At 43.7% G+C, this 15,836-nt stretch overlaps 1 protein-coding gene across 8 annotated transcripts in view; it reads right to left on the bottom strand.

The window, feature by feature from the left end:
- Nucleotides 1-15,836, bottom strand: part of RGS6 (regulator of G protein signaling 6) — a 564,384-nt gene that overhangs the window by 214,998 nt on the left and 333,550 nt on the right. The gene's annotated exons all lie outside the window — the stretch shown is intronic.

Here is a 15,836-nt window from a genome sequence, read left to right on the forward strand (position 1 = left end):
CAACATAGCAATTCAACTTCTCTATATATCATGCTATGCTCACCACAAGTGTAGCTACCATCTTCTTGGACGGTTTTTAAAAAAGAGAACCTACATTTCTTTTGTGACTCAGTGATTCTACTTCCAGGTACTATCCAACAGCAATGAAAACATATGTCTGCAAAAAGCCTTGGACAAGAATTCTTACTAGTTTTTTCGTACTAACCAAAGACCAGAAACATTGCAGGCATCCATCAACAGGAGAATGGATAAACTATGGTATATTCTATCACAAGCGGGAACACTACTCAAACATAAAAAGGAATGAATATTGACATATTCTGCAACATGGATGAATCTTAAAATCTCTTTAAGTAATCTCTACACCCAACGTGGGGCTCGAACTCACAACCCCGAGATCAATAGTTGCATGCTCTACGGACTGAGCCAGCAGGTGCCCCAATCTCAAAAATGTTATGCTAAGAGGAAGAAGCCAGACATAAAAGAGCACATACAGTGTGATTTTATTTATATGACATTCTAGAATAGAAAAACAGATTATGGTGATATAAATCATGTTTGTGGTTCCCTTCTAAGTGAGGAGGGATCTTGGGAGGGGAGAAGCAAACAAGAGAACTTTCTTGGGTGATAGAGATTTTGTAGATTCTGACAGAGCTGTGGGTTACCCAAGTATAGGCATTTGTCAGCACAGCTCAAACTGTGCTATGCATTTCACCGTATGTAAATATGCTTCTATACAAACAAATAGCTGAGAAAATGTCTATCCAGATGTTTATATGCACAGCTGACACGCAGTTCCATCCCCATGCGAACTAACAGTAATGGCAGTTTCTTTCCTGCAGTCATTTTTATTAACTCCACCCTCAGTGGCTGCTTAGATCTGAAAGAATGTCAAATACCAATATTACATTAAGCCTCACAATTATACACTAATCTCTATAAAATATTCTAAATATATGTGCATCGAAGAAGTTTACAGAGGGGGAAGTTTGAAAAGAAAAGGTGTTTTTTTTCCAAAGAGAAGCTGGAAGAATACGTTATTAACCCAAATTATCTCATTTCTTTGTGCAGAGTGACATCAGCAGCTTCTACATGGGTTCCCTGGAGGAGGTTCAGCAGCCACCCTGGGGCTGACAGGAGGCCAAGGAGGGAAGTGAACAGTGAGGGGCTGTGAGCTTCCTTCTCCAATTGTACCAGAGCTCTCGCTCTCTGCCTTCTCAGTGTTGTGTACTAGAGCTCCATACAAGATATATTATTTGAGAAAAAAGAATTCTGGTGTTAAAATGCAAAACAAAACAAAACAAAACAAAACAAAAGTCCTGCCTTGGGATCCCTGGGTGGCACAGCGGTTTGGCACCTGCCTTTGGCCCAGGGCGTGATCCTGGAGACCCAGGATCGAGTCCCATGTCGGGCTCCCGGTGCACAGAGCCTGCTTCTCCCTCTGCCTGTGTCTCTGCCTCTCTCTCTCTCTGTGTGTGTGACTATCACAAATAAATAAAAATTTATAAAAAAAAAAAAGTCCTGCCTTGTTTCCTCCCACTTTAAAAATTCTGCTATTCTAAGATGGAGATTAGCGGCCTAGGACACAATTTTTAAGAGGACTATGGCTTTGGCAATACCCCCTAACAAGATCCCTGCCTTAGTCCATTCAGGCTGCTATAACAAAACACCATGAACTGGGTGGCTTATAAAGAAGCCATTTATTTTGCACAATTCTAGAGGCTGAGAAGTCCAGGATCAAAGTTCTGGCAGATTTGGTGTCAGGTAAGAGCTCACTTCCTGGTTCACTGATGGCCATCTTTTCACTATGACCTCAAGTGGCAGAAGAGGCAAGGGAGCTAGTTCCATTGATGAGGGATCCATTCTCCTGAACTAAGTATCTCCCAAAGGCCCCACCTCCTAATACCATCACCTTGGGGGTTAGGTTTCAACATACGAATTTGGGGAGGGGGAGAAACAAGTATTCAGATCATAGCACTCCCTAAACAAATGAAACATGGTCTTCAGAGTTCCCCTTGTCTGGAGTACCTGTCCAGTCTATAGCTCCTTTAGAATTCCTCATATCACCTCCTCCCAAGCCTGAGGTGTTGGCCAAGGAAGCCATGTTTCAACCATGTGACTCTGTTCATTTCAGAAAGTCGACTAGATCAAAGGTTGACCCTAATGCTAATCCAGGAGAATGAGGTCCCTCTCTGTCCAATCTGGGGTTAGGACAACTAGCAGTAGATCAGTTAGGTGGTTGGAGGTGAGAGGCAAATGCCTAAAATGAAATGAGTCATGGATCTAGGGCTGAGGCAGACCATGTGTACATAGAAATGGGTGAGAAAATGAAGAAATAGAGAGAGGCAATGATAAGGGGACCATGTGTGGTCCTACGAGAGGGAACAGTTCCTGCTTTTTATGCTCGTAGCCTGCTGTGCTTGATCTTCTGCCCCTCTGTTCTTTTTAGACTCTTTATTAAGGTGGGAGAATAAATGGGCTTCCACTCCTTGCAGACAAATGGTCCTAACAGTGGTACCACTCATTTATGTTTGGACAGTATTTGTGTCTAAAAAAGAGGGATAGGAATACTAAAACGGATGTAGTAAGATGCTACTTTTGAAAACAAAGCCCACCAAATAATGAAAAGTACTGAGCACCACTGTTTTTACATTTGGCATCGTTTTTGCTAATTAGGTATGATGATTAATTTTATGGGTCGGTTTAACTAGGCCACGAAGTGCCTAGAAATCTGGAGAAACTATTTTCCAGGGTCTGGGAGGGTGTTTCTGGATGAGATTAACACTTGACTCAGTAAACTGAGTAAAGCAGATTGCCCTCCCCAATGTAGGTGGGCCTCATTCAATCAGCTGAAGGCCGATAGAACAGAAAGACTGACACCTCTTTTAGCAGGAGGGAGTTTTTCCTCCTCTCAAACTCGAAACAAAACATTGGCTCCTCTTGGGTCACAAGCCTGCCAGCCTTCACACTGGAACTGAAACATCAGCTCTCCTGGTTCTCAGCTTTTGGACTTGGATGGGAACTTACACATCAGCTTCCCTGGGTCTCCAGTTTGCTGCCTCACATCGCAGATTCTGGGACTTGCCCACCTCTATAATCATGTGAGCCAATTCCTTATAATAAATCTCTTCCTGTTTATATATATTTTATTGATTCTGCCTCTCTGGAAAATCCTAACTCCTTCTGGATGGACACAGCCTGGAAGCAGACGGTACTTCTGTGTGAATTATAAGTGCCCCTTGTGGTAGGAGGTAGGGAGAAGCACAGCCTGGGTTGGATTTCAGGTCCCACTCACTCCCTTGGCCGGGCACGACCATGAAGGGGCCCAGCCTGCATATCCATCACTAATGGTCCTGCTGAGCCTGGTGGTTGGCACACGAGGGCTTCTGGGTCAGATCCAGGCTGCCACCTGTTTTTATAAGTAAGTTTACTGGAACACAGCCATGCCCATGTGTTTTCTATTGTCTGTGGCTGCTTTTGCACTACAACAGCAGAGCTGAGTAGTTGCGACAGAGATCGCGCATGTCTCACAAGCTGAAAATGTGTATTTATCTGGCCCTTTACAGAAAAGGACCTAGCCATGTCTGACATCCATTTTCCTTAGGTCTGTTCTCCTTAATAATGAAATGAATGAACCACCCACGGGGTGTAGAATATACACATCTCAATTGTCGGAATAGAATGGGGATGTAGGCCCCTTGGTTGATATTGGCTTATACATGCAGTGCAATGCTGGGGTCCCAAAGGAATCCATTTATACCCCAAAGGTGGAGCTCTCAGTGTGTTCTCTGGCAAGGTAAATTAGGTCTATTAAAGAATCTGCATGATTCTGTTTCTATTTCAGGGGTGGGAAGAGAGAACAAAAGCCCAACGCTAGCCCATCAGAAGAAACTTTCAAAGCATTCCCCTAATCACCATGTGTGGAACACGTGTCCCAGTTCCGAGTTTTCGTAAATGGCCTCATCTGTTGCTTGACTGCTTTTCTGTGCTGCTTCCCGAATCTTCAATTTTGCAGAGGGATCGAGAATAATAATAGGGGATCAAAACACAATTTCTTGCACTTGTTACATGATAGTGGCTTAGAATGAACCAAAATTGATGAATAGGAGCAATGGGGGTTCAACTGGAAATATCTAGTCAGAAAACACCTGTTTAGTGTAACTACGTGCAGGTTTTTGTTTAGTGTCTGTTTGAGAGGTAAAAGGAGCTAACAAGCCCAGAATGATTTTTTTTTTTTGCAAAAGAGGAGTTAAAAAGGGCTGAAATTCTGATAGATGCAGAATAACGACAATAAAAATATCACCAGAGAAAAATCAGTATGCCCTAAGGATAGAAAGAACCGTCATAGAAGACTGACAGCTCTCAGCAAAGTCACGTGTTCAGAACATGTTAATTCAACTGTTCTCAATTCAACTGCCCATGTCAAGGGTCCTGAATCCTGTTTTTCAGGACAGCTCTGGGCCTCTCTTCCTCGTTCAGGATCAGAAGTGAGATCTTTACAAAGAGATCTCCTATGAGGGTGACAGTCCCTCCATCCGGTGGAATGGGAGGGTTCACTTCTAAGCTTTTAAGAAGCTACAGATCCGTAATATATTGTTTAAGTCACGAAAGCTTTGTTTTCTGCCCTTCCTGTGGAAAAAAATCCTCAACAAGGAGAGGATGGAGGGAAGCAGGTCTGCAGGTCTGCAGGGCTCTGTAGTTTTAGAAATAGACTGTAGAGGGCACTGTTAAAACAGCCTGATGGGAAAATGTAAGTAAACGGAACAGTATGAAAAGAAAGGTTTGTTTTTTGACAAGGACCAGCTCCTTCCCCTCTGGTCCACAGATATGGATAATTTTAAGTCTATGGGATTCCTCAGCCATTTTTAATTCCACAGTCCTCCTTGTCCTGTGTCAGCCTTCATTCTGTTGGCCCAGACTCTCAACTTCTCCCCTTTCCCTGGCAGAGGGAGATGTGGCTGTCACTCTTCCTCTGGACACATGGTCAGGGAAAGTGAAGTGTTGTGACATCTGAGATGCAGGTTCTGGCCACTGTGCCAGAAGAGGGTTGAGCAGAACCGCTGACAGTCAGAGGTGGCCATCCAGAGGTCAAATCTGTGCTTGTGACTCGAATATAAATTTACTAAATACAGTGCTTGAGGCCCTGGGAGGGATTAACTTTATTTCACCCTGTCAGGGAAAACCAATAAACTGGGGATAGCAGGCTCCACATCTGGTGGGAGGATCTGTACCCATAGCCTCTTTTACCCAGACTGTCTGGATCCTACTGCTCTGAAGCATTGGGTTCAATCAAGTTACTGTGCTCATGTCTCTTAGACCAGGCTTCCTCTGGAATGTGTGACTTAACGCTGGATTTTGAAAAACCCACTGTGGTGCCTGGGTGGCTCAGCTGGTTAAGCATCTTCCTTTGGCTTGGGTCAGGATCCCAGGGTCCCCAGATCAAGCCCCACATCAGGCTCCCTACTCAGCAGGGAGACTGCTTCTCCTTCTTCTGCCTGCCGCTCTATGTTGTCTCTCTCATTCTCTGTCAAATGGATAAAATCTTTAACAAAAAAAATTAAAAAGAAAAACACATTAGCATATATGTGTGTATGGGTATATAATACATATATGCACACATGCCAACGTGCATGTGTGTGATATACAGCTGGACATTCATGTATAATGATTTTAGAAGGTATTTTGGGGCCTTAGATAAAAATCACTGAAAAACAACCAGCTCCTGAAGTAAAAAGAAAAGCATCTACTCTTCCTCTTGCAGCTTTCTACTGTGCACATGTGTACTCCGTCAGTACCGCTGAACCCAGCAATGACTCCCCCCAGACCCAAATCTGCCGCAGTGGAGGGATGAGTCCTCGGAGGGAATCTTTCTTAAAAGCAAGATTTCAGTTTGCCTTGCCCTTCACATGTTTAGGAAAGCTAATCTGCTCTGCCTTTCTAGCTCTATCTTTCTAGCTCATCAGGAAGGTTGGCTTGCTGTTCTCAATTCAACAATACTTTTCAACATCAGGTTTCTACCAAGAACTCTATCAGGTACTATGACGTTTCCAGAGATGATATGAGACACAACCCAGATCTTAAAAACTTTCAGCTGGGTGGGCAGAAAAGCCACACACCACTGTAATACAAAGGTGAACAAATGTGTGCTTCGGTGCTGGTGTGAGGGGAGTACTTCAGCAGCATTAGGACAGGAACAGTGAACTCTTACCAAGGAGTGCGGGAGGTGGGTTTGAGTGGTGAAGAATTAACAGAATGGCCTCCCTAGGAGAGGAAGAAGGAAGGGGTAGCCTCGCTGAAATGATGGGAGGATGTTACCTGGGTGTCGACAGGATGTGTAGGAGACAAGCAACTGTCCGCCTGGCTTGCCTACCAGGCTCATGGAAAGACATAAGGTAGAGTGTGTCACAGAGGAGACAAGGAGAACACCATGCAAAGGGCTTGAATTTAGTAATGCAGGGAATGAGGAGTTGGAAGTTGGAGCCTGGGAGGTCAGTTAGAAGGATCTGGCTGCAGCCTGGCCAGGGCAGCCCAGGATGGGCAGTGTGAGAGCTGGAGCACTGCAGGGGAGCAGAGGGTAGAGCTGACTGGCAGAGCGGTCATCTGGGGAGAGGCCAAAGCAAGGGGCAAAATTCACCCCCTGCTCTTCTGTATCTTTGGCCTTGAGATGCCTGCTCCCCAGAGTCTGCAGAATGAAAGAACCTTCTGAACTGGAAAGAACCCAGATTCAAACCCTCCACCTCTTTGTACGGGTTTGCCAGCTGCAAATGGTTCAACCCAGCTGCAGAGGTTTCGCTGGTGGGAGGAGTTGCTTTCATTAACTAGTGGGAGGATCTGCCGAGATCGAGGCAGGCCTGTGAGACCCCCATGAGGACCCATTTTTAAGTAGGTGTATTTTCTCCCACTCCCCACCTACTGTTCCCCTGTTGCTTCTGTAGAAGCAACACTTACGTATCAAATCAGCAAATCAACCCCCGACCCAGCAAATCAACCCCCAATCCAGCTGCCAGCTAGGAGAGGGGATCCTGTCAGTCTAAGAAGTTTTTGAAGTCTGAGACTAGATAAAGGATCAGCTTAAAGGGGCTTCCTGGACACCTTACACGGAAGCTGTAGGGTGGAACGGAGCTGGGAAGGAAGAGGTCCGCCTGGGGGAAGCCTGACCACTAGCCACCCAGGAAGCAAAAGCCCAGGGAGGCACGTGGGAAGGGAGAGGGTGGCATGGAAGCTGCCTGAGGAGCTTGCAGGTGCAGCAGGGAGGGAATGTGGGAATGATGCTGTCTCTGTGAAAACGAACCCAGACGGGGCACAGGGTACCTGTGGCTCTCAAGCCCAGAGTTCAGTGCAAGCAGCCCTCACGCTGTGGCAGGATCCTTAGCAAGGACTCCTTTCTCCTTTGTCCTTTTGTTTTCCCAGAGATGGATCTTCCTAGGATTTCTCTATTCCTTCTTTCTGATTTGTGGTGCCCCACACCAAAACGAAAAGTTCATTCTTTTTTGAATGGAGAGTTCCATTGGGCTTAATGGTGAAGAATGAACACATTTTAAATGCCAATTTTTTTTCATGCTTATTTTTCTCTCTTTGTTTCCAATGTGAGGAGTGACAGGCAAAACAACAGTTCTGACAAGGAGTAACCAAAAACTTTCAGCAGATCCATTAATTAAGGTCATGTTTACACTTCTTGTCATCAACTAAACATCTGCCTAAATAGGTTTGCTTAGTATATAAAGTCATAACCATCTGTCCCCATGAGATAATGTACTCTACTTCGGTTCGTAAGTATGTGAGAACTGCAGGCTTATGTTTCCTGTCAGAAGGGGGCTCTGGCTGCATAAAGAATGCTGGACGTGGCATCAGACTACCTGGGCTGAGACTCACCTTGGACACTTGGTAGCAGAGAGGTCTTGGGCAAGAGATCTCTGCTTCAGTATTTGTAAAAGGGAAGTAATAACTACTTCCCAAGATGCAAGTTATAGTTATACAGAGAATGTACAACTTCTATGATATTGGGCATTGAGTGATTAAACCATAACGTCCTGAGGAGTTTTTACTAAGAGGGGGATTCTACTACTTAGCTGTGTTGCCCAGGAAGCAGCATGACATTCATGCTTCTGTGAAATGGGAAATGGGTGGCAATTCATTCACATATTGGGTCCTAAGTAGTAAAAGACTCATCCTGACAACAGGTTCTCTTTTCTTTCTTTCTTTCTTTCTTTCTTTCTTTCTTTCTTTCTTTCTTTCTTTCTTTCTTTCTTTCTTTCGTATATTTTTTTAATTGGAGTTCGATTTGCCAACATATAGTATAACACCCAGCGCTCATCCCGTCAAGTGCCCCCCTCAGTGCCTGTCACCCCATCACCCACACCCACTTCTCCTTCCACTACCCCTTGTTCGTTTCCCAGAGTTAGGAGTCTCTCATGTTCTCTGACAACAGGTTTTGAACACCGCAGTGACAAAAAGAAAAAAGAAGCCCACAGGGAGAACTTTCGAGCCAAATAAAATATAGAGGGAGAGCATAAGCTTCAGAGATCTGGAATCAGCCATCACTTTCCAGATCAAGCTGGTGGAAAGCAATCACCAGACAGTGAGGAGATACAAACATGGAGATTCACACTTGACTAAAGATGATTCCCAGAGCTGCTGATTAGGGGTGAATACCAATTTCCTGGAAGGGAGAGTTTCACTACTATTATCAGAAAACACTGCATAATCCTTTCTGGTTTATTGTGTATACATTGGTTTTAATCCTCATGTTAAAATGTGGGCTTAGTGGCTCATCCAGGCCCTTTGCCATCCTCATAGTAATTATCCTTCCAAGGGCTCCCCTAGATATTGGCATTTATAAATACCTAGGCCAACGTAAGACCTTAGGTAAGTCTTAGAATCAAGATTCAGGTACCCCCAGTAAGAAAAACCAGGGAAACTGTCTCCCCTTAAAATGCTGTCTTAAGACATTTTTGGTAGGGTGAGACCTCTATGATAAAAGGATACCAAAGTAGCTCCTTCAAGGAACCGTCCTACCCAGCACTCTTGCCCACACTTCTTCGAATCCCCAGCCATCTGAAGTGCCTGGTCTTCTTTACCCCAGGTCTCACTCCATTCTCTAAATCTTCTTGGCCAGCCACCCTACAGCTATCCACCATTACATACTAGACTTGCGTCTTCAGCTCAGCACACAAGCCAGTCTCCTTGCATTATGACTCTGACTTTCCCCCTGCCTGCAATTTCATCTTTGTGCTTTGATTTGGCAGACCTTGGCAGGCCACTGAGGTTTTATTCCTCTGCCATGTCAACTGGACCACGAGGACCTTCTTCCTTGCTTATTACCCCCCAGATGGGGGAGTAGCCCCCTTATTATCTCTGGGCAGGGTAGGGGGAGAAGCCCCTTCACCAACCTACCGTAGTAGTATTGGAGGCTGTACTTGGGTGAATATAAAGTCTATTTTTAGCAGTGAATTCTTTTCATTCCATAGTATTATGGAATGATTCTCAGTTTCGTGGCATTACGTAAGAAGCCAAGACATGAGAATAATAGAAGAGTCTTAACAAGAATTGAGTTTTCTAGTACTTTCTGAAGGAGAGTTTTTTACTTATAAAATTATACATGTTTAATATATCTGTTATCCTACAAGCCAAAGGGAAATTTTGATTCATGTCTTAAATGGGAGGGAGCAGAGGCATGCGGCCAGTGTGGCCTATGTTTATTGTCCTGTCTTCCAGACCCTCTCCTTGAAGCATGCTACAGACTTAGAAATCCCACATATTAAGGGATTTTTGAAAATTTGGGCATTTCAAATGGTTTAAGGAACCCTGTTACCTGAAAAGGATAACACATTGACTATCTGTCACAGTGACCTGGAAATTGATCAATGTTAATCTCATGGAACCCCATCACCAAGCAGTGGGAAGGGTCATATGAAGGTCAGGTATGCTTGATGGAGAGCAGTGACAATCAGGGGACTGTACTCATCATAGACTCCTCTGTGGATGCCATGACTCAAAGGTCTACACCATAGCCAGGATCCTAGCAGTTCTTTACTCTTTCAGAAGTTCCACATTTTCCCTCACTTGTTCATCTCAAGTCTGGAATGCATGAATGAACCAGCTCTCAACGATCTTTGAAAAGAGTTCAAAGTTTAGAAGTGCCCTATAAGCGATGATACTTTTATAGCCGTCACAGTGATAAAAAAAAAAAAAATCCAGCCAACCAACCAAAACCACACAAATGAGATCATTTCAGTCTGCTTAAAATCTTCAATGGCCTCCCCCACACTTTGTATAACATTCAAATCCCTCAGTGTGGGCTATGAGGCCCTGCGGGATCTGGCTCTTCTCTACCTTCCTAAACCCGTGGATTATCATGTCCCACTTGCTCATCAATCTCCAGGCATTCTTCATCCTGTTCCTCAAGCACACTAAGCTCACTCTCCTGCCTCAGGGCCCTTGCCCCCTGCATTCTCTCTCCTACAGTGAGCTTTCTCCATATTTTTGCATATCTGCCCCTTACAGAAGCTCTGGCTGGCCATAAAGAAGCCTCCTCCCCAAGTCACTTGATCCTACCACCCCCTCTTATTTTCTTCATTGTATTTACCACTCTAGTGGTAGAAACTCAGTATCATTGGAATTCATGAAATAAATGTGACTAGTTTCCAGTGGCTTCTCTTGTCCTAAGGATCCTGTTTAACTTCTCACTGTTAGCTTGCTACATAAGACTTACTCTCTGTACTAATACACCAATAAATTATCTCTGTATTAATAGGAACCAATAACTTTCAGCAAATCCATTAGGGTCATGTTCATCCTTATTGTCATCAACTAAACATCTGCCTAAGTAGATTTTGTTAGTATATAAAGCCATAACCATCTGTCTACATGAGATATTGTACTCTACTTCAGAGTAAGTATGTGAGGACTGCACACTTATGTTTTGTAAGTATGTGAGGACTGCACACTTATGTTTTCTGTCAGGAAAGGGATTTGACTATATAAAGAACACAGGATGTGGAGTCAGAAGACCTGGGCTGAGTCTCACCTTTGACACTTGATCCTAGAGAGGTCTTAGGCAAATAACTTCTGTTTCAACGTTTGTGAAAGGAAAATAAGAACTACTTCCCAGGATGCAAGTGATTGTATAATCTGATACTGGGCACTGAGTGATTAAATCAGTTATGATTTATTTGCTTTCCTCTATCTCTTCTCACTACACTGTGAGCTCCATGAGCACAAGGTCATGGTCTCTCTCTTCATTACTATGTCTGCAGTGTGGGGAACGGTGCCTGGCCTAGAGCTGGTGCCCACTACATCTGTTGAGTAACTATATTAGCAGTTGGCTTTCACAATTGTCCTGGAAGATAAATACATCATCCCCACCTCACATGTTGGTAGTCTGAGATTATAAATGGTGGGCTGGTAATGGCAAAGCTGAGACTTGACTCCATGTGCACATTCTTTGTACCATGAAGTGACAGTTGATTTTGTGGATCAAACTGACGGGACCATGGGTACCCAGATGTTTGGTCAAACATTATTCTGGGGATTTCTGTGAGAGTATTTTTAGATGAGATTAATATTTAAATGGACAAATCTAGTAGAGCCCCTCACCCTCTGTAATGTGGTTTAACCAGTTGAAGGCTTGAATAGAACAAAAAGGCCATTGGTCTCCTAAACAAGAATTCTTCCTGCCTGTCTTTGAGGTAGGACATTATTGTTGTTGTTTTTCCTGCCTTCAGACTTGAACTGAAACATTGGCTCTTCCTGGGTCCTGAGCCTGCCAGTCATTGGACTGGAACTAGACCATTGGCTCTCCTGAGTCTCCTGCTTGATGACTCATACTGCAGATCTTGGGACTTGTCAGACTTCATAATTACATGAGCCAATTCCTTATAGCCTTTTTCTCTCCTCTCTCTCTGTCTCTCTCTCCATCAATGGTACAAAAATTCCTACTCATGCTTCAAGGCTGATTTCCTCTTTTGCTATTAGCCAGAGAGAACTCTCTGCCTTTAGAGGCTCCATGTGATTAGATCAGGCCCACCCAAGTAATCTCCCTGTCACAAAGTCTGTGCCATAAAACATACTTAATCATAGAAGTAAAATCCATCATGTTCATAGAGCCAGAGATTATGCAGGGCAGGTACACCCTTGGGGTCCCTCTTAGAATTCTACCCATCACAGTGCCCTTAGTAAACTCCTAAGAATCTGGAAATCTACAGGCTACCCTCACTCTTGCGCATTGTATGTGAGGTAATTAACTGCTTTCACTTTACAGGACTGCTCTTCTACCCTTCTTCTACCTTCTATTTGGGCAAACGACACTCACACTCTCATTAGTGATTAGGTACACAGATTAATGCACTACAGAAATGACAGAGTTCTCTTTTCCTTTAGCATTTTAAACTATTACATCATCTAATCACAAAATTAATGTATGCTCATTAAAGACACACTTAGAAAATTAGAATAGTAGTAATCTGACGCACCAACTTTAACCATCACACAAGAGAAATAAACATTTTGTTAATTGTAACATGAAAGCAAAATACTATAGCAGACAAGGGTTGATGCTACAGTGCTCTGTGGCACTTGTTGGAACCAAGGTGGTGAGTGAGGGTTAAGTCTTCTGTTAAAGGAAATGAATGTGTTCTTGTGAATTAACCCATAAAGTGGCTTATTCTGAGGCAGGGAAGAAGGTAAACTGCAGTTTCCAATTGCTGTAACAATTCATCACAAACTCAGTGGCTTCAAGTTACGTAAGTTTATTCTCTTACAGTTCTGGAGCTCAGAAGTCTAACATGGGTGGCAAGGCTGTGTCTGTTCCTTCTTCGTCTCAGCTTTTAAAGGCTGTCTACATTCTTTGGCTTGCAACTCTTTTTTTTTTTTTTTTTTTTTGGCTTGCAACTCTTTCCTTCCCTCTTCAAAGCCAGTGGTAGCACCACTCTGACCTTTGGCCCCCGTCATCCCCTTATTGATGACGTGAGGCCCAGGCAGATAATCTGGGGTAATTTTCCTTACTAAAGATCTTAACCCACATATGCAAGGGGCTTTTTGACGTGTAAGGTAATATATACACAGGTTCTGGGCATTCAAATATGGACATCATTGAGGACCAGTATTTTGCGTACTATGTAAGCCTTGGGCCTGATGCTTGTGGCCTTTGGGTTCAGTCTTGGAGGCAGTGGAAAGTCTGGAAGGTGCCAGTGGTGGGGACTGAGCTGCCCTAATTACATGGTCACCAGTGCAGGGAGCAGAATCCCCAAGCCTTAGATGCAGCACTGAGGAGGCCTTGGTTTGAGGATTCATGGACACAAACCTGAGTTCCAATCACACTGGTGGGTAGTGAGACAAGTCAGATAACAGACTCAAGTAGATCATGACCCTACTTTCTAGGTCAACAGGTAAAGATGTTTCTGGACCCAGTGAGGACTGATGCTAGAACCACTACTACCCCATTGCCTTGGCTATTGCAGGTTTGCCTGAGGGAAATGAAATGGCTATCTGGTACACACCTAACTGGGTATGGCATGGGAAGCCATGATTCCCCCAGATTTCAAGGAACAATCTAGATATTGCCAGACATGGATGGTCAGAGTCCAATATTAGCAGGGTTTCGTGGTGAGGAAATATCACTGTTGGGCACCAGTAAATGTTTCCAAATCTTCTCCATACTTGAGCAGAAAATGCCTGTGCTTTGCAGCTAGTCACATTTCTATACACCCTCCTGATGTAATGCCATGTCTATCTGCATATACCAGGGCTAGTGCAGCTTTCCTATGATCCTTTTCTAAAACGCTTTTAAAGTTCTCCTTAAGCTGAATCAATGATAGCTTTCACAAATGGATGCAACTCCATGCACCTGCCACACTTACTGTTGTCAGATCTGCCTGCAGCCACCCAAAATTACTCTTTGAGCAACTACAAAGGTGACATTTTCTAGGTGTTCTTTGGGCTAGCTCTGGGGGATAAAGGTCACCATGAGAGATTACACCTGAGGCACTAGAAGTCAGTAAGTGAAATGAACACCTTTATAAGGCAAGAATGTCGATCCATTGCTGGTAACCATATTTCCTCCCATCTTTTATTACCTTTACATCCTAATAGGACCCTTGCACTATTCAAGAGCTTATCGACACTGGCTGCACACTGTCATTTACTTCCTGTGTCTATACCCCTTGCTGTCTCTGCTGTCTCCCTTCATGCTGTGTAAGCTGTTGACCTAATTTAATGCTAGGCTGGAAACTTTCCTCTCCGTTGTGATTAAAGGAAAAAAAGGAGAGAAGAGAGGTGATCCGGTTACTTGCATATGTATGGTTCTTTGATTAAAGGAAAAAAGGTAGTGAGGGAGGAGGTTGTCTGGGGGAGGAGGCTGTCTAATGACCCACATGCATATTATTTCCTTAGGCTCAAGTTTCTTACCCATCATACAAGCTTTGAAAGGGTGACTCAACCTTCTCAAGTCACCCAAGAATGCTCACTTTCAATTATATGTGACCTCAGACATCTCCAAGTCGATTTTCTTAATGTCGTGTCTCAAATGTAGAACCATGATTTTATATCTAATTCACCTAATTCACTGGCATTACTCTTTCGGTATAATTTCCAATTTAGGGAAAAAAGAATGTGGGTGGCTACCGTGCATTACAGTTATCAGGGGCAAAATGATGGGGCCGAGCCCAGGAGGGTACAGACACTGAGTTCTATATAGACAACCTTTTGCACACTAGTCTAGCATTTTGATACCATCATGATGGCAGTGCATTTCCAATAGGCCAGTCTTTCTTATTTTCAGTACATTTCCTAGTGAAGAGCCATGGAAAGCGAGACACTGAAAGAGGACTTAAGAACATCTGATCTACTACCTTCATTTTATAGAGAACAAAATGGAAGCCAGAGAAATCCAATGACTTGCCTACAATAACTAGGTTTCAGAAGAGAAACCAAAGTCCAGGTCTTTTGTTGATAAGGCAAGTGCTGCTCCCTTGTAACATGCTGTTCATCATTTTCCCCTTGAATGAATAACCTCAGATGTATTGGGTATGGTGAGAGGAGGCCACTTTTGGCAAAGGCCAGGTAACCCTCCTCTCTCCTGAGCCCAGAGTACATATGCCTAGCTGTTAAATTGATCTCAACTGTTGGTTTGGGAAACTGAATGGATCTGTTTATTGTAGACAGAGTAATGCCCCACCCTGGCAAATATGTCCACATCATAATCCCTAAAACCTGTGAGTAGGTTAGGTCACATGGTAAAAGGGAATTAAGGTTGCAGATGGAATTAAGATAGCTAGTCAGCTGTCTCTGAAATAAGGAGATTATCCTGGATTATTCAGGTGAGCCCCATGCAATTACAAGAGTCCTTAAAAGTGGAAAGAAGCAAAAAAAGGTCAGAGTGATGACAAGAACTTGCTGTGTGACAAGAAGTCAACTCACTGCTCCTGGCTTTGAAGAGGGAAGAGGACCATGAACCAAGGAATGCGGGTGACCTCTGGAATCTGGAAAAGGCAAGAAAACAAATTCCCCCTAGAGGCTCCAGAAGGAATACATCGTATCAACAACACCTGGATCTTACCCAATTAACCCATGCCAGACTTCTGATCTCCAGAACTGTAAGATAATAAATCTGTGTTCTTTTAAGCCACTAAGTTTGTTGTAATTGGTTATAGCCACCCTAAAAACCCAGTGCAAAGTCGGAATGATGCCACACAAATCCATCACATGTTAAAATGCTTTGTTCTTATGTGGAAGGAATGGCATATTTCGCCAGCCAGCTCCTTGATTCTTGACCAGCTGTGAACCTGGTGGTGCCTACAATGGAAATAAGCAGAATGGACACACTAGTTTCTCACTTTCTT

This window comes from Nyctereutes procyonoides, unplaced genomic scaffold (genome assembly GCF_905146905.1).
Source record: "Nyctereutes procyonoides isolate TBG_1078 unplaced genomic scaffold, NYPRO_anot_genome, whole genome shotgun sequence".
Classification (NCBI taxonomy): Eukaryota; Metazoa; Chordata; class Mammalia; order Carnivora; family Canidae; genus Nyctereutes; species Nyctereutes procyonoides.